At 46.6% G+C, this 24,008-nt stretch overlaps 1 long non-coding RNA gene across 1 annotated transcript; it reads left to right on the top strand.

The window, feature by feature from the left end:
- The first annotated feature begins 970 nt into the window (after positions 1 to 970).
- Positions 971 to 15,262, top strand: LOC120999425. The gene is made up of 3 exons (XR_005778524.1): positions 971 to 980; positions 1,184 to 1,190; positions 15,020 to 15,262. It is a non-coding gene; the product is annotated as an uncharacterized LOC120999425 (long non-coding RNA).
- Positions 15,263 to 24,008: the final 8,746 nt, after the last annotated feature.

Genomic DNA, 24,008 nt, shown 5'->3' with positions numbered 1-24,008 from the left:
TATAAATCACAGAGGCTCTCGTGCAGTGGAGTCCATCTCTGGGCACATTTCCTTAAAAACAAAGATCTCAGAGGCTCAGGTACTTTTGAGTCTATCACTGGGCACGTATCCTTGGAGTTCCGTTGCACAATAAAAATGACAGCTAAAAACAAGTGCTGTAATACCCCTGATCAACCTGAAAAGGGGGTTAAGGGTAAAAGGTGCAACAACGGAACAGGCACAACTTGGTGTGTGATAGTAGAAGCAGGCAGGAGGTCCTGGAAACAAACTTGGCTTTGCTGACTTTATTATTTCAGTGGGTGACCACTACCACTGAGCCGTGGGTGAACTGGCAGCAGCAACAAAGGACCAGAAACAAAGGACTCCTGTCCTGAAAGGGTTAAATTTTCAAAAATCATCCATTGGCAAAATAAATCAAAGGCCTAGCAGGCTATTTCACAAGGGCGTATCATAGTTACCCGGCTCTGCTGGCAAATAAGGCCTGTAGTAATCCTCCACAGGTGGATGTGCCCACATTACAGTGTTAGGGGGCAGCTGTAGCATGAAAGGACCCCTTATAGGTATCGGCCCCATAGGCCTAGGGGTAAGGACATTTGAAGACCGCACCGGTCCAGGCATAATTATTGTAGGCTGTGATGGACTTGATACCGCCGCCGCAAGCGGTCCGGTGGGCTGTGGAATGACTGACTCTGCGCAGCAAGTCATAGAGTTAGAGGGCCGTCTGGGGAGCACCGACGGTGCGGAGGTAGTAGAAGGTGGCCTATGGGTGGTGACAGGCACCCTTACCTCGTCTCTCTTAGGCGGCGTCTGGATCCTGGCGGTGGCAATCCTGCGCAGCTCCCGCAACTTTTCTTCCAGACGGACGATCTGGTCACCTATGCTTTCGGTCTCAGAATCGCTGTCCTCTGCTGTCGCCGCCGGCGCAAGTACAGTGCAAGATGCATCGGGCGTGGCCGCTGCAGGCTCCGGTGGCGCATCGGGTCTCCTACCCTTCCCGATATTCTCCAGGGTAACGCGAAGTCCTTTTAGATTCTCCATGTCCTGGATGGTTTTCTCCCGGCGAGGCAGCTCGGGGGACGGATAGGGACTCACCCATTTTTCCAACACAGTTGGCTGCCAAAACACATTAGGACCAATGAAAGAGCCCCGCTCTTGGAATGCGTGATGGGCCGGTTCTGGAGAGCGCTCAGGTTTGCACTCGCAGCCAGAGTAGTCCTCATCTGCCTCCCAGTCCTCCGGTTCCTTCTTGGGACGGGTCACGGCAGTCGCATATGGGCCTCGCAGGCTCTCGGCAGGGGTGAATTCTACCTCCTCTCCCTCGCGGAGGTTGTGCAGATGCTCAGGGAGGTAACCTCTCTTGACAGACCTCCGGTTGACGTACAAGTCTCTGCCAGTAATATGGTCTTGTATGAACCCGTAGCCACGGGTCTTGTCAAAGGACAGCACCAACCCCCTTCTCCTTTCCAGGCGGGGTTGGGTATTAGAATGACGGTCGTAAATGGACTTGGTCAGTTCTTCATAATATATTTTAGTTTTAGTATTCCTCTTTATAGCGGCCTCCCGGATCTCTGCCATAAGTGTTGACCACTTGAATGAGGGCTGAAAGAAGTCTCTCCAGGAGCCGTAGCAGTGCTCCGGTTCTTTCCCCAGTGGCGAGCAGGCGGGTCTCTCCGGTCCCGGAGAGTAGGCCGGTGGAGCCTCCTCTGGCTCTACACCAATATCAGTCATGTTCAGTAAATCAGGCGCGGACATCCCAGCAGAGCAGTCTTCACTCTCCAACATGCTCGATCCTTCTCTGGAGAGCGACAGGGTGGCGCCAATAAGTTCAGACAGATCCTCCCATTGCACTGGGAGGCCGCCCCCCAGGTACTCCAGTATGGGGAAGGCGGAGTCCATTCTGGCAGACATGCAAATGTCCAGACAGGCGGTGGCGCCAATATTGAGCTTTTTCCCGCTCTTCTCAGCAAAAAGGCGCCAACTTTTACCGCCAATTCAGGATGAAGATGACGCAGCAGTAATCTCAAGCAAGCTCAGCGGCCATCTTTAGTAGAAACGCTGTCTATTCACTGACAGCAAGCGGTGGCTTAAACAAGCAGCAAACAGTCCATAAAACACTATTTTCACACCGCTACTTAGGACAGTCCTTTGGCCCAGTAATTTTGAATAAAACCATTTAGGGCTTGGTCACTTTAAGATGATTTTCAGCACACAGTTTTATAATCCAACAATGGCGCAGATATGTTCCGTATCCTGTTTGTGACGCCAATTTATGCGGTACGCCAGACCTGCAGGGTAATGCGATTGTGAGGTCACGGTCAATGGCAAGCGAGGGTCACTCACAGTTATATATGGAAACCCCTGGGCAGGCATACAGCAGTGAAGGAGAGGCTGGCACAAAAGTCCTCTGGGGCACACTCTGTATTTAGGGACCAAGCCTGATGTTGGTTGAGGTGCCCTGGATGTTGCAGGTGTTTTATGTGCCTGGGGCAAGATCCCTTTAAGGTTCGTGACGCCAGTGCCGGTAACGGTGGCACACCGGTGGAAGGTCTTAATAAGCAAGGAACACAGATGGCAGGGTGAACCAAACTTTGCTTTACTGTAGTATATTCCACTTTGTACAGTTAGATGGCAACTCAGTTCCACATGTCAAGTACACTTCACAAGCAGGTTACACAATGATGGCAGGTATATGGTGGTAAACATCCACATGCGCAGAATCAGGCTGTACAGACTCCTCGGAGATTAGTGTACACTGTCCCTTTCGGACTCCTGTCTGGCTTTAATCCCAAGGCCCAGATACCTTATTGTAGGCTTTTATCCTTGGTAACTAGTCCTCCTTAGGTGCTCATTCTTGCTCCATACCTCTATTCTCTCTGCCCTTCAGCTTGCTTGTATCAGCTGGACCTGTGGGCTCTGCTTGACTTGGTGGGAACTACAGGGTTTCTCCCAGGAGGCAACCTCTTCCCCTGGGTTAGATCTTCTGAGCTAACCATGGCTCTCTGGATCAGGAGGTAGACTAGGATCCCTCTACTAGTCTCCTGGTGGCAACTAGAAGCCTGGACTGTCTAGTTGCATGTCAGGAGAAGGCCCTGACTGATGCCTTCCAGCTTGTCTTTGCAGACTCCTGACTTTCAACAACCCTTCCCTGTCTGGGGCCTGAACACTTATACTCGGGGTACTCTAGCTCCCTCTAGCGTCTGGGATGACTAACTACAGGGACTAGGCCTGATAATGCCTATAACAGGGAAACATTACACAATACAAAAACAATACTTTAAAATTTACATAAAATATACACAATTGGAAATAACACTTCTGTCCCTAGTGAAGAGAAGTCACGCACACCCCAATTGACCCTCGTGTAGTGCCCACGCTTAGTCCGTGAGGCCACTACACGTCACCCACCACTGGAACAGGCCACTGTCACACATTTAGGCCCAGGCACCTAGGCAGAGGAGAGAGGTCCCGTAACAGAGAATCTGGCCTTATGTCAGCGCAGAATCTGTATTCATGTCATAGCAGAGAATCAGGCTTCACGTCACCCACCACTGGAACAGGCCACTGTCACACATTTAGGCCCAGGCACCCAGGCAGAGGAGAGAGGTCCCGTAACAGAGAATCTGGCCTTATGTCAGCGTAGAATCTGTATTCATGTCATAGCAGAGAATCAGGCTTCACGTCACCCACCACTGGAACAGGCCACAGTCACACATTTAGGCCCCGGCACCCAGACAGAGGAGAGGTTCATTCAACTTTGGGTTGCCCCGCAATATAATGGTAAAATGAAATTAAAAATAGTATTGAATGAGGAAGTGCCCTGGAGTAGAATAATATATTGTTAAGGGGAGGTAGTTAATATCTAATCTGCACAAGGGATGGACAGGTCCTGTGGGATCCATGCCTGGTTCATTTTTATGAACGTCAGCTTGTCCACATTGGCTGTAGACAGGCGGCTGCGTTTGTCTGTAATGACGCCCCCTGCCGTGCTGAATACACTTTCAGACAAAACGCTGGCCGCCGGGCAGGCCAGCACCTCCAAGGCATAAAAGGCTAGCTCTGGCCACGTGGACAATTTGGAGACCCAGAAGTTGAATGGGGCCGAACCATCAGTCAGTACGTGGAGGGGTGTGCACAGGTACTGTTCCACCATGTTAGTGAAATGTTGCCTCCTGCTAACACGTTCCGTATCAGGTGGTGGTGCAGTTAGCTGTGGCGTGGTGACAAAACTTTCCCACATCTCTGCCATGCTAACCCTGCCCTCAGAGGAGCTGGCCGTGACACAGCTGCGTTGGCGACCTCTTGCTCCTCCTCTGCCTTCGCCTTGGGCTTCCACTGGTTCCCCTGTGACATTTGGGAATGCTCTCAGTAGCGCGTCTACCAACGTGCGCTTGTACTCGCGCATCTTCCTATCACGCTCCAGTGTAGGAAGTAAGGTGGGCACATTGTCTTTGTACCGGGGATCCAGCAGGGTGGCAACCCAGTATTCCGCACACGTTAAAATGTGGGCAACTCTGCTGTCGTTGCGCAGGCACTGCAGCATGTAGTCGCTCATGTGTGCCAGGCTGCCCAGAGGTAAGGACAAGCTGTCCTCTGTGGGAGGCGTATCGTCATCGTCCTGTGTTTCCCCCCAGCCACCCACCAGTGATGGGCCCGAGCTGCTTTGGGTGCCACCCCGCTGTGAACATGCTTCATCCTCATCCTCCTCCACCTCCTCCTCATCCTCGTCCTCCTCGTCCTCCAGTAGTGGGCCCTGTCTGGCCACATTTGTACCTGGCCTCTGGTGTTGCAAAAAACCTCCCTCTGAGTCACTTTGAAGAGACTGGCCTGAAAGTGCTAAAAATGACCCCTCTTCCTCCTCTTCCTCCTGGGCCACCTCCTCTTCCATCATCGCCCTAAGTGTTTTCTCAAGGAGACATAGAAGTGGTATTGTAACGCTGATAACGGCGTCATCGCCACTGGCCATGTTGGTGGAGTACTCGAAACAGCGCAACAGGGCACACAGGTCTCGCATGGAGGCCCAGTCATTGGTGGTGAAGTGTGTCTGATCTGCAGTGCGACTGACCCGTACGTGCTGCAGCTGAAACTCCACTATGGCCTGCTGCTGCTCGCACAGTCTGTCCAGCATATGCAAGGTGGAGTTCCATCTGGTGGGCACGTCGCACATGAGGCGGTGAGCGGGAAGGCCGAAGTTATGCTGTAGCACAGACAGGCGAGCAGCGGCAGGGTGTGAACGCCGGAAGCGCGAACAGACGGCCTGTACTTTATGCAGCAGCTCTGACATGTCGGGGTAGTTGCGAATGAACTTCTGCACCACCAAATTCAGCACATGCGCCAGGCAAGGGATGTGCGTCAAACCGGCTAGTCCCAGAGCTGCAACGAGATTTCGCCCATTATCGCACACCACCAGGCCGGGCTTGAGGCTCACCGGCAGCAACCACTCGTCGGTCTGTTGTTCTATACCCCGCCACAACTCCTGTGCGGTGTGGGGCCTGTCCCCCAAACATATGAGTTTCAGAATGGCCTGCTGACGTTTACCCCGTGCTGTGCTGAAGTTGGTGGTGAAGGTGTGTGGCTGACTGGATGAGCAGGTGGAAGAAGAGGAGGAGGAAGCTGAGTAGGAGGAGGAGGAGACAGGAGGCAAAGAATGTTGCCCTGCGATCCTTGGCGGCGGAAGGACGTGCGCCAAACAGCTCTCCGCCTGGGGCCCAGCCGCCACTACATTTACCCAGTGTGCAGTTAGGGAGATATAGCGTCCCTGGCCGTGCTTACTGGTCCACGTATCTGTGGTTAGGTGGACCTTGCCACAGATGGCGTTGCGCAGTGCACACTTGATTTTATCGGACACTTGTTTGTGCAGGGAAGGCACGGCTCTCTTGGAGAAGTAGCGGCGGCTGGGAACAACATACTGTGGGACAGCAAGTGACATGAGCTGTTTGAAGCTGTGTGTGTCCACCAGCCTAAATGACAGCATTTCATAGGCCAGTAGTTTAGAAATGTTGGCATTCAGGGCCAGGGATCGAGGGTGGCTAAGTGGGAATTTAAGCTTTCTCTCAAATGTTTGTGAGATGGAGAGCTGAACGCTGCCGTGTGACATGGTTGAGATGCTTGGTGACGCAGGTGGTGGTGTTGGTGGTACATCCCATGTTTGCTGGGCGGCAGGTGCCAACGTTCCTCCAGAGGCAGAGGAAGAGGCCGAGGCGGCGGCAGCAGCAGCAGAAGAGGCCGAGGCGGCAGCAGCAGAAGTGGTAGCAGGGGGAGCCTGAGTGACTTCCTTGTTTTTAAGGTGTTTACTCCACTGCAGTTCATGCTTTGCATGCAGGTGCCTGGTCATGCAGGTTGTGCTAAGGTTCAGAACGTTAATGCCTCGCTTCAGGCTCTGATGGCACAGCGTGCAAACCACTCGGGTCTTGTCGTTAGCACATTGTTTGAAGAAGTGCCATGCCAGGGAACTCCTTGAAGCTGCCTTTGGGGTGCTCGGTCCCAGATGGCGGCGGTCAGTAGCAGGCGGAGTCTCTTGGCGGCGGGTGTTCTGATTTTGCCCACTGCTCCCTCTTTTGCTACGCTGTTGGCTCGGTCTCACCACTGCCTCTTCCTCCGAACTGTGAAAGTCAGTGGCACGACCTTCATTCCATGTGGGGTCTAGGACCTCATCGTCCCCTGCATCGTCTTCCACCCAGTCTTGATCCCTGACCTCCTGTTCAGTCTGCACACTGCAGAAAGACGCAGCAGTTGGCACCTGTGTTTCGTCATCATCAGAGACGTGCTGAGGTGGTATTCCCATGTCCTCATCATCAGGAAAAATAAGTGGTTGTGCGTTAGTGCATTCTATCTCTTCCACCCCTGGGGAAGGGCTAGGTGGATGCCCTTGGGAAACCCTGGCAGCAGAGTCTTCAAACAGCATAAGAGACTGCTGCATAACTTGAGGCTCAGACAGTTTCCCTGATATGCATGGGGGTGATGTGACAGACCGATGGGCTTGGTTTGCATGCGCCATCTGTGCGCTTTCTGCAGAAGACTGGGTGGGAGATAATGTGAACGTGCTGGTTCCACTGTCGGCCACCCAATTGACTAATGCCTGTACCTGCTCAGGCCTTACCATCCTTAGAACGGCATTGGGCCCCACCAAATATCGCTGTAAATTCTGCTGGCTACTGGGACCTGAGGTAGTTGGTTCACTAGGACGTGTGGCTGTGGCAGAACGGCCACGTCCTCTCCCAGCACCAGAGGGTCCACTAACACCACCACGACCATGTCCACGTCCGCGTCCCTTATTAGATGTTTTCCTCATTGTTCCCGTTCACCACAATTTTGAGAATGGCAAATTTGGGAATGCTTTTTCAACCCAGAACAAAAAGTCTGCTTTGACGGTCACTACAAATAACTTGACCAGCTAAAACTGTGCAGATTTGGTTAAATAGAGATGTGAGACCTGTTTTTTTTTGCGCTGTGTGACAGTTATAGGTTTAATCACAGAATGACACTTCTATCAGCACGCTAGCGTGTGTCTTAGGTTTTTCTGAATGACACTATCAATAACTTCAATGTAAGATTTTCTTTTTGGGATAGATTTCAAGTAGGCCTGAAATACCACAAACTAGTTATTTTCAGAATGGCAAATTTGGGAATGCTTTTTCAACCCAGAACAAAAAGTCTGCTTTGACGGTCACTACAAATAACTTGACCAGCTAAAACTGTGCAGATTTGGTTGAATAGAGATGTGAGACCTGTTTTTTTTTGCGCTGTGTGACAGTTATAGGTTTAATCACAGAATGACACTTCTATCAGCACGCTAGCGTGTGTCTTAGGTTTTTCTGAATGACACTATCAATAACTTCAATGTAAGATTTTCTTTTTGGGATAGATTTCAAGTAGGCCTGAAATACCAGAAAATAGTTATTTTCAGAATGGCAAATTTGGGAATGCTTTTTCAACCCAGAACAAAAAGTCTGCTTTGACGGTCACTACAAATAACTTGACCAGCTAAAACTGTGCAGATTTGGTTGAATAGAGATGTGAGACCTGTTTTTTTTTGCGCTGTGTGACAGTTATAGGTTTAATCACAGAATGACACTTCTATCAGCACGCTAGCGTGTGTCTTAGGTTTTTCTGAATGACACTATCAATAACTTCAATGTAAGATTTTCTTTTTGGGATAGATTTCAAGTAGGCCTGAAATACCACAAACTAGTTATTTTCAGAATGGCAAATTTTGGAATGCTTTTTCAACCCAGAACAAAAAGTCTGCTTTGACGGTCACTACAAATAACTTGACCAGCTAAAACTGTGCAGATTTGGTTGAATAGAGATGTGAGACCTGTTTTTCTTTGCGCTGTGTGACAGTTATAGGTTTAATCACAGAATGACACTTCTATCAGCACGCTAGTGTGTGTCTTAGGTTTTTCTGAATGACACTATCAATAACTTCAATGTAAGATTTTCTTTTTGGGATAGATTTCAAGTAGGCCTGAAATACCACAAACTAGTTATTTTCAGAATGGCAAATTTTGGAATGCTTTTTCAACCCAGAACAAAAAGTCTGCTTTGACGGTCACTACAAATAACTTGACCAGCTAAAACTGTGCAGATTTGGTTGAATAGAGATGTGAGACCTGTTTTTTTTTGCGCTGTGTGACAGTTATAGGTTTAATCACAGAATGACACTTCTATCAGCACGCTAGCGTGTGTCTTAGGTTTTTCTGAATGACACTATCAATAACTTCAATGTAAGATTTTCTTTTTGGGATAGATTTCAAGTAGGCCTGAAATACCACAAACTAGTTATTTTCAGAATGGCAAATTTTGGAATGCTTTTTCAACCCAGAACAAAAAGTCTGCTTTTACGGTCACTACAAATAACTTGACCAGCTAAAACTGTGCAGATTTGGTTGAATAGAGATGTGAGACCTGTTTTTTTTTGCGCTGTGTGACAGTTATAGGTTTAATCACAGAATGACACTTCTATCAGCACGCTAGCGTGTGTCTTAGGTTTTTCTGAATGACACTATCAATAACTTCAATGTAAGATTTTCTTTTTGGGATAGATTTCAAGTAGGCCTGAAATACCACAAACTAGTTATTTTCAGAATGGCAAATTTGGGAATGCTTTTTCAACCCAGAACAAAAAGTCTGCTTTGACGGTCACTACAAATAACCTGACCAGCTAAAACTGTGCAGATTTGGTTGAATAGAGATGTGAGACCTGTTTTTTTTTGCGCTGTGTGACAGTTATAGGTTTAATCACAGAATGACACTTCTATCAGCACGCTAGCGTGTGTCTTAGGTTTTTCTGAATGACACTATCAATAACTTCAATGTAAGATTTTCTTTTTGGGATAGATTTCAAGTAGGCCTGAAATACCACAAACTAGTTATTTTCAGAATGGCAAATTTGGGAATGCTTTTTCAACCCAGAACAAAAAGTCTGCTTTGACGGTCACTACAAATAACTTGACCAGCTAAAACTGTGCAGATTTGGTTGAATAGAGATGTGAGACCTGTTTTTTTTTGCGCTGTGTGACAGTTATAGGTTTAATCACAGAATGACACTTCTATCAGCACGCTAGCGTGTGTCTTAGGTTTTTCTGAATGACACTATCAATAACTTCAATGTAAGATTTTCTTTTTGGGATAGATTTCAAGTAGGCCTGAAATACCACAAACTAGTTATTTTCAGAATGGCAAATTCGGGAATGCTTTTTCAACCCAGAACAAAAAGTCTGCTTTGACGGTCACTACAAATAACTTGACCAGCTAAAACTGTGCAGATTTGGTTGAATAGAGATGTGAGACCTGTTTTTTTTTGCGCTGTGTGACAGTTATAGGTTTAATCACAGAATGACACTTCTATCAGCACGCTAGCGTGTGTCTTAGGTTTTTCTGAATGACACTATCAATAACTTCAATGTAAGATTTTCTTTTTGGGATAGATTTCAAGTAGGCCTGAAATACCACAAACTAGTTATTTTCAGAATGGCAAATTTGGGAATGCTTTTTCAACCCAGAACAAAAAGTCTGCTTTGACGGTCACTACAAATAACTTGACCAGCTAAAACTGTGCAGATTTGGTTGAATAGAGATGTGAGACCTGTTTTTTTTTGCGCTGTGTGACAGTTATAGGTTTAATCACAGAATGACACTTCTATCAGCACGCTAGCGTGTGTCTTAGGTTTTTCTGAATGACACTATCAATAACTTCAATGTAAGATTTTCTTTTTGGGATAGATTTCAAGTAGGCCTGAAATACCACAAACTAGTTATTTTCAGAATGGCAAATTTTGGAATGCTTTTTCAACCCAGAACAAAAAGTCTGTTTTGACGGTCACTACAAATAACTTGACCAGCTAAAACTGTGCAGATTTGGTTGAATAGAGATGTGAGACCTGTTTTTTTTTGCGCTGTGTGACAGTTATAGGTTTAATCACAGAATGACACTTCTATCAGCACGCTAGCGTGTGTCTTAGGTTTTTCTGAATGACACTATCAATAACTTCAATGTAAGATTTTCTTTTTGGGATAGATTTCAAGTAGGCCTGAAATACCACAAACTAGTTATTTTCAGAATGGCAAATTTGGGAATGCTTTTTCAACCCAGAACAAAAAGTCTGCTTTGACGGTCACTACAAATAACTTGACCAGCTAAAACTGTGCAGATTTGGTTGAATAGAGATGTGAGACCTGTTTTTTTTTTTGCGCTGTGTGACAGTTAAAGGTTTAATCACAGAATGACACAGCTAAAACTGTGCAGATTTGGTTGAATAGAAATGTCAGGTCTATTTTTTAGGCGCTGGGTGACAGGCTCAACTTGCCCCTGATGTAATATATGGCCAAAAAATAACCACACTGTTGATGGTTAAATGCACTTGGGTGACACAGGCTCAGCCTGCAGCTGATGTAGTATATGGCCAAAAAATAATCAGACTGTTGATGGTTAAATGCACTTGGGTGAAACAGGCTCAGCCTGCAGCTGATGTAGTATATAACCAAAAAATAACCAGACTGTTGATGGTTAAATGCACTTCGGTGACACAGGCTCAGCCTGCAGCTGATGTAGGATATAGCACAAAATAACCACACTATCGATGGTTAAATACACTTGGTGATAGCTCGTGCTGGCGCACCACAAGTCACAAAATGGCCGCCGATCACCCCAGAAAAAAAGTGATCTAAAAACGCTCTGGACAGCCTCAAAAAAGTGAGCAAGTCAATAATAGCACTTCAATGATCCACAGCTGCAGATCGATCACAGAATGAAGTCTTTTGGAGGAGTTAATCTGCCTAATCTCGCCCTAACGTCGCATCTGCAACCTCTCCCTATGCTTGAATCAGCAGAGTGACGTGCAGCGCTACGTGACCCAAGCTTATATAGAGGCTGGGTCACATGCTGCACTGGCCAATCACAGCCATGCCAATAGTAGGCAAGGCTGTGATGGCCTCTTGGGGCAAGTAGTATGACGCTTGTTGATTGGCTGCTTTGCAGCCTTTCAAAAAGCGCCAAGAAAGCGCCGAACACCGAACCTGGACTTTTACGAAAATGTTCGGGTTCGGGTCCGTGTCACGGACACCCCAAAATTCGGTACGAACCCGAACTATACAGTTCGGGTTCGCTCATCTCTAGTCGTAAACTGCTGTAACGGCACATGGCAGGCGCAGAAGGAAAGGAACGCCATATGTTTTTTGGATCGCAGATTTCACTGGGATAATTTTAAGTTGCCATGTCACATTTGAAGACCCCCTGATGCACCCCTAGAGTAGAAACTCTAAAAAAGTTACCCCATTTTGTAAACTACGGGATAAGGTGGCAGTTTTGTTGGTACTATTTTAGGGTACATGTGATTTTTGATTGCTCTATATTACACTTTTTGTGAAGCAAGGTAACAAAAATAGCTGTTTTGGCACAGTTTTTATTTTTTATTTACAATGTTCATCTGACAGGTTAGATCATGTGGTATTTTTATAGAGCAGGTTGTTACGTACGCGACAATACCAAATATGGTTGTTTGTAAAACCGAAACAGACATTATCATCCCTTGCTGTCATCAATGGAGCTCACAATCTACACTGCTCAAAAAAATAAAGGGAACACTTAAACAACACAATGTAACTCCAAGTCAATCACACTTCTGTGAAATCAAACTGTCCACTTAGGAAGCAACACAGTGACAATCAATTTCACATGCTGTTGTGCAAATGGGATAGACAACAGGTGGAAATTATAGGCAATTAGCAAGACACCCCCAATAAAGGAGTGGTTCTGCAGGTGGTGACGACAGACCACTTCTCAGTTCCTATGCTTCCTGGCTGATGTTTTGGTCACTTTTGAATGCTGGCGGTGCTTTCACTCTAGTGGTAGCATGAGACAGAGTCTACAACCCACACAAGTGGCTCAGGTAGTGCAGCTTATCCAGGATGGCACATCAATGCGAGCTGTGGCAAGAAGGTTTGCTGTGTCTGTCAGCGTAGTGTCCAGAGCATGGAGGCGCTAGCAGGAGACAGGCCAGTACATCAGGAGGACGTGGAGGAGGCCGTAGGAGGGAAACAACCCAGCAGCAGGACTGCTACCGCCGCCTTTGTGCAAGGAGGAACAGGAGGAGCACTGCCAGAGCCCTGCAAAATGACCTCCAGCAGGCCACAAATGTGCATGTGTCTGCTCAAACGGTCAGAAACAGACTCCATGAGGGTGATATGAGGGCCCGACGTCCACAGGTGGGGGTTGGGCTTACAGCCCAACACCGTGCAGGACGTTTGGCATTTGCCAGAGAACACCAAGATTGGCAAATTCGCCACTGGCGCCCTGTGCTCTTCACAGATGAAAGCAGGTTCACACTGAGCACATGTGACAGACGTGACAGAGTCTGGAGACGCCGTGGAGAACGTTCTGCTGCCTGTAACATCCTCCAGCATGACCGGTTTGGCATTGGGTCAGTAATGGTGTGGGGTGGCATTTCTTTGGAGGGCCGCACAGCCCTCCATGTGCTCGCCAGAGGTAGCCTGACTGCCATTAGGTACGGAGATGAGATCCTCAGACCCCTTGTGAGACCATATGCTGGTGCGGTTGGCCCTGGGTTCCTCCTAATGAAAGACAATGCTAGACCTCATGTGGCTGGAGTGTGTCATCAGTTCCTGCAAGACGAAGGCATTGATGCTATGGACTGGCCCGCCCGTTCCCCAGACCTGAATCCAATTGAGCACATCTGGGACATCATGTCTCGCTCTATCCACCAACGTCACGTTGCACCACAGACTGTCCAGGAGTTGGCAGATGCTTTAGTCCAGGTCTGGGAGGAGATCCCTCAGGAGACCGTCCGCCACCTCATCAGGAGCATGCACAGGCGTTGTAGGGAGGTCATACAGGCACGTGGAGGCCACACACACTACTGAGCCTCATTTTGACTTGTTTTAAGGACATTACATCAAAGTTGGATCAGCCTGTAGTGTGTTTTTCCACTTAAATTTTGAGTGTGATCCAAATCCAGACCTCCATGGGTTGAAAAATTTGATTTCCATTTTTTAATTTTTGTGTGATTTTGTTGTCAGCACATTCAACTATGTAAAGAACAAAGTATTTCAGAAGAATATTTAATTAACTCAGATCTAGGATGTGTTATTTTTGTGTTCCCTTTATTTTTTTGAGCAGTGTAAGTTCCCTATTGGTATGTCTTTGAGTGTGGGAGGAAACCCATGAAGAACATAAACTCCATGCAGATGTCCTTGGTCGGATTCGAACCTAGGACCCTAGTGATAACCAGTTAGCTCCCATGGTGTATTAGATACTAGTGATTTCCAGGCTGTTATTCTAAGGGCGTCTCTTAGGCTAGGTTCACATTATTGCTTCAAATCCAATATTCTGTTTCAGCAGAGGAAGAATGCTGGAATTGCCAGATCTGATGTATGCTATACACTGCTGATGCCTGATGGGTCCCATTCACTATAATGGGGTCTGCTGGGTTTCCGACATGAGTACCAGTATTCTCCCAGACAAAACACCCAGGAAAAAATTGACCTACACCTTCTGTGTCCCCCTAATTACGTGTTTGGGGCACTCAATGTAATCAAACTGAACACCCAGTGAGGACAACTGGCAGAGAGGATGTGCTGTTAAAATTTACACCATCAAAGCTTCCCCCCCCCCCCCCCAAGATCTGCTTGCTGTCTGTAAATTGGAACCTTCATATTTGCTTACATGAAAATCGATCCTTGTCATGTGGTGATCACACGTATGACAGACCTTCCTGCTCTCTAAGTAAACTATGAAGGTTCCTATTTACTGAAGGCAAAGCACAGATCATAAACTGTAGTGCTTTAAGGGGTTGGCACCAGTGATGGTCAGTTCGCAGTGTTCGCCAGCGAACACATGCGGGCTGCCATCTTTTTTTAAATTTTTTTAATCTTTAAATCTGCTCCCGTAGAGAGAAAAAAACCAAAAAAACCTCCTCCTGTCTCTAACCCCTCTCCCGCGCCCACTTCCCTCGGCCCAACTTATGCCACCCATCATCTCCCGGGGGGAAACTATATTAGCCATTTCTGCCATGTTCTAACAAATCTATGTTTTTCTTGATATTTGCCAGGTGGAATTCCTCTCTAGCAAGTGAAATTCTAGTAAACTTCTCCCATTCCCTAACCATCGGAGCCACACTGCCTCCCCAATGTCCAATAATACATTACCTAGCTTGAAAAAGGAGTTTGGAAGCGATTTCCCGATGTTGTGGGGTATCCATTTTATCCATCACCCCCAGTATACATGTCTCAAGTTGGCTGGGGACTTTAAACCAATGGTATTGCTCTATTCCCCAGTCGTCTCCATGACACCAAGTCCTGAGATTGACTTCCTTCTGATTGAACAGGAAAAACACAGAGAGGTTAAAAACCCCACCCCCTCCCTTCATCGCCAGTGTTTTTCCTGTCCCATCAGGATAGGAAGCAGGAGAGGTGCATGGAGCTCAAATCGGAGCTCATCTGGATTTCGTCATCTTCAGGCTGAGGTCGGATCTGCAGCGCAGCTCTCCCTCCTCCGTCCGGTAAGATGTGACCCTTCCGGCCGGCAGGCGAGTGACGTCAGACGCCGGGGGCGGAGCAAGCGCACTGACGTCATCCACATGCGCCACAGGTCCTGGAGGCTAGAGGACGCTATAAAACCTCACAGGACCTGTGCAATGGCGCCCTGCATAGCGCAGCTCACGTGTATTGTGGAGCATCGCTGGAGCGGTCGGGAGTCAGAATGAGCACCCCCCTCACGCCGGGCTCTGGAACCGAGCCTGCATCAAACCCTGGGACCGTGAGTAGCCTGCTCTCAGGCATATGCTCTGTATTAATGGTTCAGTCTGCTCATCCTTTCCTCCCTTACCCTTTCAGGGAGAAAAGGATTCGGCGTCTACCACTAAAAAAACTAGAAAATGTGGTATCTGCTGCAAACGATTGTCTAACACTGGATCTAAGCCCCTGTGTAAAGAGTGTACATCCAGTGTCGTCAAGTCCGAATCTTCCAGCCTAATTGAAGACATTAGGAAAGTAGTTAAGGAAGAGGTTCAGCTGGCCTTTACCGCCAAGGAACCTACTCCCCCAAAAGTTACTCCTCCTCAGGACTCCCGTAGCAATAAATCACTAATTCTGGATTCAGACTCTGAGGGGCTGGAGGTCTCAGACTCTGAGTCAGTTCAAAAACACCCCGCATCTTCTGATGAAGAGGCGGAATACAAGCGTTTCCTGTTTAATCCAGAAGACATTGACAAACTTATCAGGGCCATCAGGGCTACCATTCAGATGGAGATGCCAAAGACTCCAAAATCTACCCAACAAGAAATTTTTGGGGGACTAGGAGAAAGGAAGAAAGCGGTTTTCCCAGTACCAGATAGTGTCCAGAAATTGATTCGATCAGAGTGGGAGAAACCGGACAAGGGATCCTTTATTCCAAGGGGAATTAAGAGGCGCTACCCGTTTAGCCAAGAGGACTGTACTGACTGGGAGACCATACCGAAAGTAGACGCACCAGTGGCTAAGGTGGCGAAACATATGGCTCTACCTTTCGAGGACTCAGCACAGTTAAAAGATCCTCTAGACAGGAAAGCGGAGAGTCTCTTAAGACCTGGGAGACTACGGTGGCCCTTCTCAAATCGGGCGTTGCCTCTACGTGTGTAGCCAGAACACTAAACTTATGGCTAGAGCAGCTGGAGATACATCTAGTCAATAAGACACCGCGTGATCAAATTTTAGAGAGCTTGCCTTTATTAAAGATGGCAACCTCCTTTCTAGCAGACGCAGCAGCAGAATCAGTCAAACTGTCCGCCCGAACAGCTGTTCTCTCCAATACAGCGAGACGGGCACTATGGCTTAAAGCGTGGTCGGGAGATATCACTTCTAAAAATAAATTAATCGCACTCCCCTTCCACGGTCAGTACGTGAAACAACAATCCTCAAATTTCAAAGAGCTAAGGGCAGTGTGGGAAGCACTGAAACACACGAGTCGGTTGTCAGCGGGTCGTCATGTCCTAATCTACTCGGACAACGCTACAGCTGTGGCCTTCATCCAACACCAGGGAGGCACAAGGCATCGCCTACTACAGAACCTGGCAAACAAAATCTTCTCCTGGGCAGAAGAAAACGTACAGTCGCTATCAGCGGTTCAACTGAAAGGAGCTTTGAACATTCAGGCCGATTACCTGAGCCGGCACAGGCTAGACCCCGGGGAATGGATGTTAGCACCGGAAACCTTCCATCTGATCACGGAGAAATGGGGCAGGCCGACGGTAGACCTGTTTGCATCCAGGAGAAATCATCAGATAAACCAGTTCTTCTCCCTCAACCCCAGGGATCATCCTCTGGCAGTAGACGCCTTCAACCAGAATTGGTCAACAAGCCTGGTTTACGCGTTTCCTCCGTTTCCACTCATCCCCAGAGTGCTGCAAAAGTTCTTGAAAGAAAATTGTACGCTAATCCTAATAACCCCCTTCTGGCCCAAGAGAAGTTGGTTTTCTCTCTTAAAAGCCCTCAGCATAGAAGCCCCTCTCCTTCTACCTCTGAGGCCGGACCTTCTAAGCCAGGGACCCATTACTCACCCAGACCTAAAAATGCTAAAATTAACAGCCTGGATTCTGAAGAATCCAACTTATTAAAGTTAGGTTTGTCTAAGAAAGTAGTGAACACTTTACTCCTTAGCAGGAAACAAAGTACCAATGACAAGTATCTAAAAATATGGGAAAAATTCGCTGATTGGTCTGGATCCTCCTTCAACCAGTTCAGGGCTAATATCCCGCTAATCCTTGATTTCCTTCAGGAAGGGCTAGATTTAGGTCTATCCCCTAATACCCTTAGGGTCCAGGTATCGGCTCTAGGAGCACTTTATAATACAAAGCTAACAGAACATCCCTGGATATCTAGATTCCTTAAGGCAGCAGATAGGATCAGACCTACGATTAAAAACATGGTGGCACCATGGAATCTCAATACGATACTCTGATCTAACCTCTGATCCATTTGAACCTTCGGACTCTACCCACATCAAATGGCTTACCGTTAAAACTATTTTTTTGGTGGCAATAACATCTGCCAGAAGGGTCTGTGAGCTACAGGCCTTGTCCATCCAAGAACCGTTCCTTTCAGTATTTCCGGACAAGTTAGTTTTCAGATTAGATCCGGCATTCCTCCCCAAGGTAGTTTCGACCTTCCATAGATCCCAGGACATTGTTCTTCCTTCGTTTTGTGACAATCCGAAAAATGATCAGGAAATCACCTACCACACACTAGATGTCAGGAGAGCGGTCTTAAAGTACCTAGAAGCTACCAATCCTTGGAGAGTAGATAAAAATCTGTTTGTCCAGTTTTCAGGTCCTAATAAGGGGAAAAAAGCGGTGAAAAGTTCCATCTCCAGATGGATTAGACTGGCCATCTCCGAAGCATATAAAGCTCAGGGAAAAGATGTCCCTGCTTCCCTAAAAGCACATTCTACGAGAGCCATGGCTGCCTCCTGGGCGGAAAAAGCTTCAGCCTCTTTACAACAGATTTGTAGGGCAGCAACCTGGAAAAGAGTTCATACTTTTACTAAACACTACAGACTAGATTTAGTTGCTAATGATGACCTAAGATTTGGACGTAAAGTCCTTTCTGCCGTCGTCCCCCCCTAATTGTATCTTTGATATTTTCTCAGGACTTGGTGTCATGGAGACGACTGGGGAAAAGAGTATTACACTCACCGGTAATCCGGTTTCCTGGAAGTCTCCATGACACCACATACATCCCACCCTTTTTTTCTGTCAATATCGATGATCCTTTCATCCTGGGGTTTTCGTTATAATACACTGGCGATGAAGGGAGGGGGTGGGGTTTTTAACCTCTCTGTGTTTTTCCTGTCCAATCAGAAGGAAGTCAATCTCAGGACTTGGTGTCATGGAGACTTCCAGGAAACCGGATTACCGGTGAGTGTAATACTCTTTTCTATCATTAACCTTTCCCCAAAACTCTTGAGTCTTTATGCATGTCCAGAGTATGTGGACATCATCCACCCCTTCCTCCTCACATTTTAGGCAACTAAACACTTTAGTTTTATAGCCCTTCATTAATATCTTAGGGGAGTAGTAAAGGCGGTATAATATATTGAATTGGGTAATCCTATGGGAGAAGTTCTTTGAAACTCAATTTTTTTCCTTTATGGCCAATTCCCAAAACTCTTCTTGTTAGGGGTTTATAGCGTCTTTCCATTTATTCATTAAACTATTGACTGCTTTTTTCTTGGTCTTTTGATGTAATAAACATTGATAAATTTTAGAAATTAATTCCCCCCCTGGTGTTATCTTAAAGATATTCATTAACGGCTGCGGGTGGGTATCAACTTGTGTACCTTTTCCTAGCAAAGTTCGAAGTGCTTGTTTTAATTGCAAATAGAAGAACCTCAGCTCTATATTGCCCAGACCATGCTCCTTTTTAAGATCTTCATATGGTATTATGTCCCCCTGTCTCCATACCTGCCCCAGTTTGTAGACTCCATGTTTCCACCAAATTTTCTGCTCGATTAATTTTAATTCTGTAAAGTGGATATTATCCCACAATAGGGTGTCAACATGGGGTCCAAACTGGGACCACAACCCTCTTACTTCCTTCCAGGCCCCATCCATCAATTCAACTATCGGAGTCTTACTACTTCCCTGTTGTGACAAAATTCCTGCTTCTATTAGTTTGAAGATATTACAATTTTCCAACCAATAGTTTATCCCTGTGATCATAGACTTATATCTTAGCGTATTACTCCACATTATCATATTTGTTATATGGCCAGCAACAAAAGAATGTTCCGAATCTGGGGCGGATAAACCGCCCTCCCTCTCATGGATATACAATATTTGTGCTTTTATCCTTGTTTTTTCCCCTCTCCATACAAAATCCATTAAGAGGCTAGCTATTATTTAAAAAAAAAAAAATTGGGATTATTACCGGATAATTCGACAATATATAATTCAGGGAAGGTAGTAGGCACATTTTAATCAAAGAAATCCGTCCTGCCATCGAGACGTATAGTCTTTTCCATACGTCTATTTTCCTCCTAATTTCTTGAATTTTAGGGGCCACGTTCAACTGAATATAATCCTTAGGATTTAGGGTTATTTGGATGCCCAGATACTTGACGGGTTCATTGATCTTCTTAATTTCCAGTGCTCTGGGTTTAAAATTGTTCAGAGGATCAATCGGGATACAGGCTGATTTAGACTAGTTTATATTAAGCCCAGCATATTTACCATATTGGTCAAATACCTGGAAAATCTTCACAAGTGATCTATGTGAGCCTACAAACAGCATAATATCGTCTGCATATAAAGCAATTTTTTCCTTGTGTCCACCAAACCTGAATCCCACAATTTCTTCATCTTGCCTGATCATATCAGGGCTGCCATCTTTAGTAAGGTAGACTCACCCGTCCGGCGATGCACAGGTAAGCCCTTACCTGTGCCTGTGCCGGGAGCCGGTCTGAAATCAAATGCAGTCACAGAGAGCAGGCAGTTCCGAGAACAGCCCGATGAAGGCCCCCGGCGGCTGTTCTCGGAACTGCCTGCTCCCGGTGACTGCATTTGATTTCAGACCGGCTCCTGGCACAGGCACAGGTAAGGGCTTACCTGTGCATCGCCGGACGGGTGAGTCTACCTTACTAAAGATGGCAGCCCTGATATGATCAGGCAAGATGAAGAAATTGTGGGATTCAGTTATGTCCATAACTTTTTTCATTAAATGGGTTATCCACCTTTTTCTTGCTGACGATCTGTTCTCTGGATAGGTCATCAGTATCTGATCAGTGGGGGTCTGACACCCGGGACCCCCACCAACCAGCTGTTTGCGAAGGCAGCGGCGCTCGTAGTAGTGCTGCGCCCTTCTGGCAGCCAGTGATGTCACGGCTATAGGTCACATGGCCTAGGCACAACCCAGCCGCATTCACTTCAATGGGGCTGAGCTGCGTCCAGGCCATGTGATCTATGGTCGTGATGTCACTGGTCTGTGGGAAGCAGTGAGCACTGCTGCCTTCTCATACAGCTGATTGGCGGGGGATGCAGATGACCAATCCAAAAGATCATCAGTAAGAAAAAGGCAGACAACCCCTTTAAGATCAATGGTAATTACAAAAAGATTATAGTGCAGCTGGGTTGGTTAATTCCAGAGACTTAAAGGGGTTGTCACATCATAAACAATGGGGGCATATCGATGGGATATGCCCCCATTGTCTTATAGGCGCGGGTCCCACCGCTGGGACCCGCATCTATATCTTGATTGGAGTCCCGCAAGGTGCTGGCTGGAGGACTCCGGTCCGGCCACCACCAAGCGCACAATCCCCATAGAAGTGAATGGGAGTGTACCGCGCATTACCGGCCACCGCTCCCGTTCACTTCTATGGGCTCGACGAAAATAGCCAAGCGATATGCCCCCATTGTCTGTAATGAGACAACCCCTTTAAATCAATTTTCATCAGTAAATGGGTTTGGGGTGGACCCACAATTCTCCTTATGGGTGGTCTCAATGCTGTGGGTATGCCTAAACGTTTGACATGGGAGTACTCTTTTAACATTTATGTGGACATACTTCTGAATAAAATTGGGGATAAACATCATTGAGACACAGGCTGTGATCTGACTTGTGACAACGGCAGACAAGAGGGTCTCAAGCACCGCAAAATGCCTCATATTGTGGTGGGGGTCATGAACGGCCAGGCCTGTGACTCCAAAATCACAAAAAAAAAAAATCAAACTGGATTTTTACAGATCCTGAGGTCGTGGCCACTCGGTAGTTGCACTGTGACCCCCATCGTTAAGATTGTTTGGAGGATTCACTGCCTAGTAAAGCAGCCAAAAATGCCAAGAAACCCCAGCCGTTCTCGTGGAGAACCCTTCCCGTAACCTGTAAGTTGACATTGTGGATGTTGATCTGGACGTCCATAGTATACCTGTGATGGAAGTGAAGTGTCAAACGGAAACCACACGGACACGCTGTCAGGAATAGAAAAAAAAATATTCTGCTAATTGCAAATGGCATCTGTTAATATTCAATGGCACCAACGGGATTACTTGGGTAGGGGAAAGGTGTTGTCCTGTGACAACAACTTATAACCTTCCACAGGATAAGTGTCTAGAACAGGAGCCTGTGCCCCCCTATTTGTATAGATATGAAGACGTGTGTGTGCTCTCCCCACACCATTCCGCTCTATGGAGTACAAATGCTCAGCTGTCCCCAGCATCCCCAAAGAGTTGACTGGAGCAGCGGACATTCCATTAAAGGGGTTCTGCAGTTCTTGAGGATGAGGGGGACCCCCGCCGATCAGCTGTTTGAGAAGGCAGCGGTGCTCCAGGAGCGCTGCGGCCTTCTCTCTGTTTACCTCAGTCCAAGGGACGTCACGACTAATCTCACTGGTCTGGGCGGGGCTAAGCTCTGTTCCCTTGTATGGGGTTTAGCCCGTCCCATGCCAGTGATACTGATCGGCGGGGGTCCTGGGTGTCTGCAGGAAGCATGCTGTAGAGCAGAAGGAGCTTCAGTAAAACTTGCAGTTTATACATTTATATTTCTGCTTTCTCTGACTTCATGTGTACACGGGGAGACGTAATCAATAATTAATAGCACTGTGTGTATAGAGATAGCAATCAGTCAATTAGTTGTGAGTGGGGGTGGTTTTAAAGGAAATTTTTGTGACACATCTCCTTTTTGTAATCTGTTTTTATTTTCTGATTACAGATTTATTTATTCTATTGTCTGAACATGATTATGGGGGAGGCCATCTTGCCTGAGCTGTTCTTAACAGCATTTTGAAAGCATTAAGAAAATTGCTTTCCGGCACCCCATGGGCCATAGACACAATGGTCAGGAGGGGACCTCACTGACTTCTATGGGAGTATTTTCTAGCCATGCTCTGTGGAGGACGTTGAACAAGGAAAGAATAGCTTTGACAATCACCTATTGTGAATGATGGGTCCTGTCTTATCTATACACAGAGGTGATATCATTACAGGCAGGATTAGAATGACAGATATAGCAGATAACTGCAGTAAAGTGATCTTTACAGACCAAGAAGTGGCACCTATTATTAGGCTTAGTGACCAGTGCAAAAACTGCAGGATATTATGGTTTTTGTTTAAATATAGATATTGACATGGAAAATTAAAAATAACATCATCAAAAGTTTTTTTTTTTATATGTTAAACATAAAAACTTATATATAAACCATAGGTCATTTCCGATCACACATTCCCTTTAAGTTAGAAAAAGCAGAGATTTAAATGTGTAATTTACAAATTATACTGAATCTTTTCCCATAAATCTATATATTAATCTGCTCAGCTCCTCCTGTTCTATAACACGCTGCCTGCAGACTGCACTGCATTTTGTGGTGACAGGTTCTCTTTAGGGTAGGGCTACCTGACGAGACTGGTCGCAGCCAAAATCGCAGGTGTACTGCCGTGTAGCGGTGATCCCATAGAACTGAATGGGGTCAAATGTGTCCGTAATGTATATGTTACATGTGGGACAAAAACCTCCTGTGAACACAGCCTAAGGCATCCTGCACACGACTGTGGGGCAGCCGTGCCCATGTTGCAGACTGCAAAACACAGGCACCAACCGTGTGCACGCCTCATCGCGATGCAGACGGGTCCGCGATCTGCAAAATGTGGCGAATGATAGGAAATGTCCTGTCTTTTGCTGTGCGGAGACACGGAAACACGAGGAAGGACTTCCGGTCTGTGCCTCCACAGTGCAAAAGATAGGACATGTTCAATCTTTCGCCGCATTTTGCGGATTGCGGACCTATTGAAGTCAATGCATCTGCACCTCGATGCCTGTGTTTTGCAGACTCCCAGTTTGCAGTCCACAACACGGGCACGGCGAGTGCATGGGGCCAAAGAAAGTCGCATTTTAGCATCATTTATATGCAAGTTTCAGTTTCAGAATTAGCAAAACATTTTTGGCGGCAGAAAATCGGAAGAAAACACCCTTCCCCTTTGACTTGGGGAACACATTCACTTCACGCCGCCATTTGAAGTCAATGGGAAACTGTTGGCGGCATTTTGATGGCGGATTATGCTGTGTTTTTTTTTTGTTTTTTTTAGCTATGTGAACATTACTTTCAATTTACCAAATGAGTAGAAAAGCTGCTTTTTATATCAAAAACTGAGGTAAACACATTGATAAATCCTATGTCCATATCACAGCCTCAGGCATATGCACATAGAACACAGAAGATTTTCATATGTAAAAGGTTTATCTGCAGCTCTGAAATCCTTCAAACACATAGCGGGTCATTTATCAAACTGGTGTAAAGTAGAACTGGCGTAGTTGCCCATAGCAACCAACCAGATTCCACCTTTCATTTTTGACAGCTCCTTTGAAAAATGAAAAGAGGGATCTGATTGGTTGCTATGGACAACTAAGTCAGTTCTACTTTACACCATTTTGATAAATGATGACCCCCATAAAATGAATTCATGTAGAGAAACTTTACTCTGGTAAGTGCTGGCTAGTGCCCCCACCTAAGATGGCGCTCGGCGCAGCGGCGC

Source organism: Bufo bufo, chromosome 4 (assembly GCF_905171765.1).
Source record: "Bufo bufo chromosome 4, aBufBuf1.1, whole genome shotgun sequence".
NCBI classification, from domain to species: domain Eukaryota; kingdom Metazoa; phylum Chordata; class Amphibia; order Anura; family Bufonidae; genus Bufo; species Bufo bufo.
This window is presented reverse-complemented; position numbering and strand designations above follow the sequence as displayed.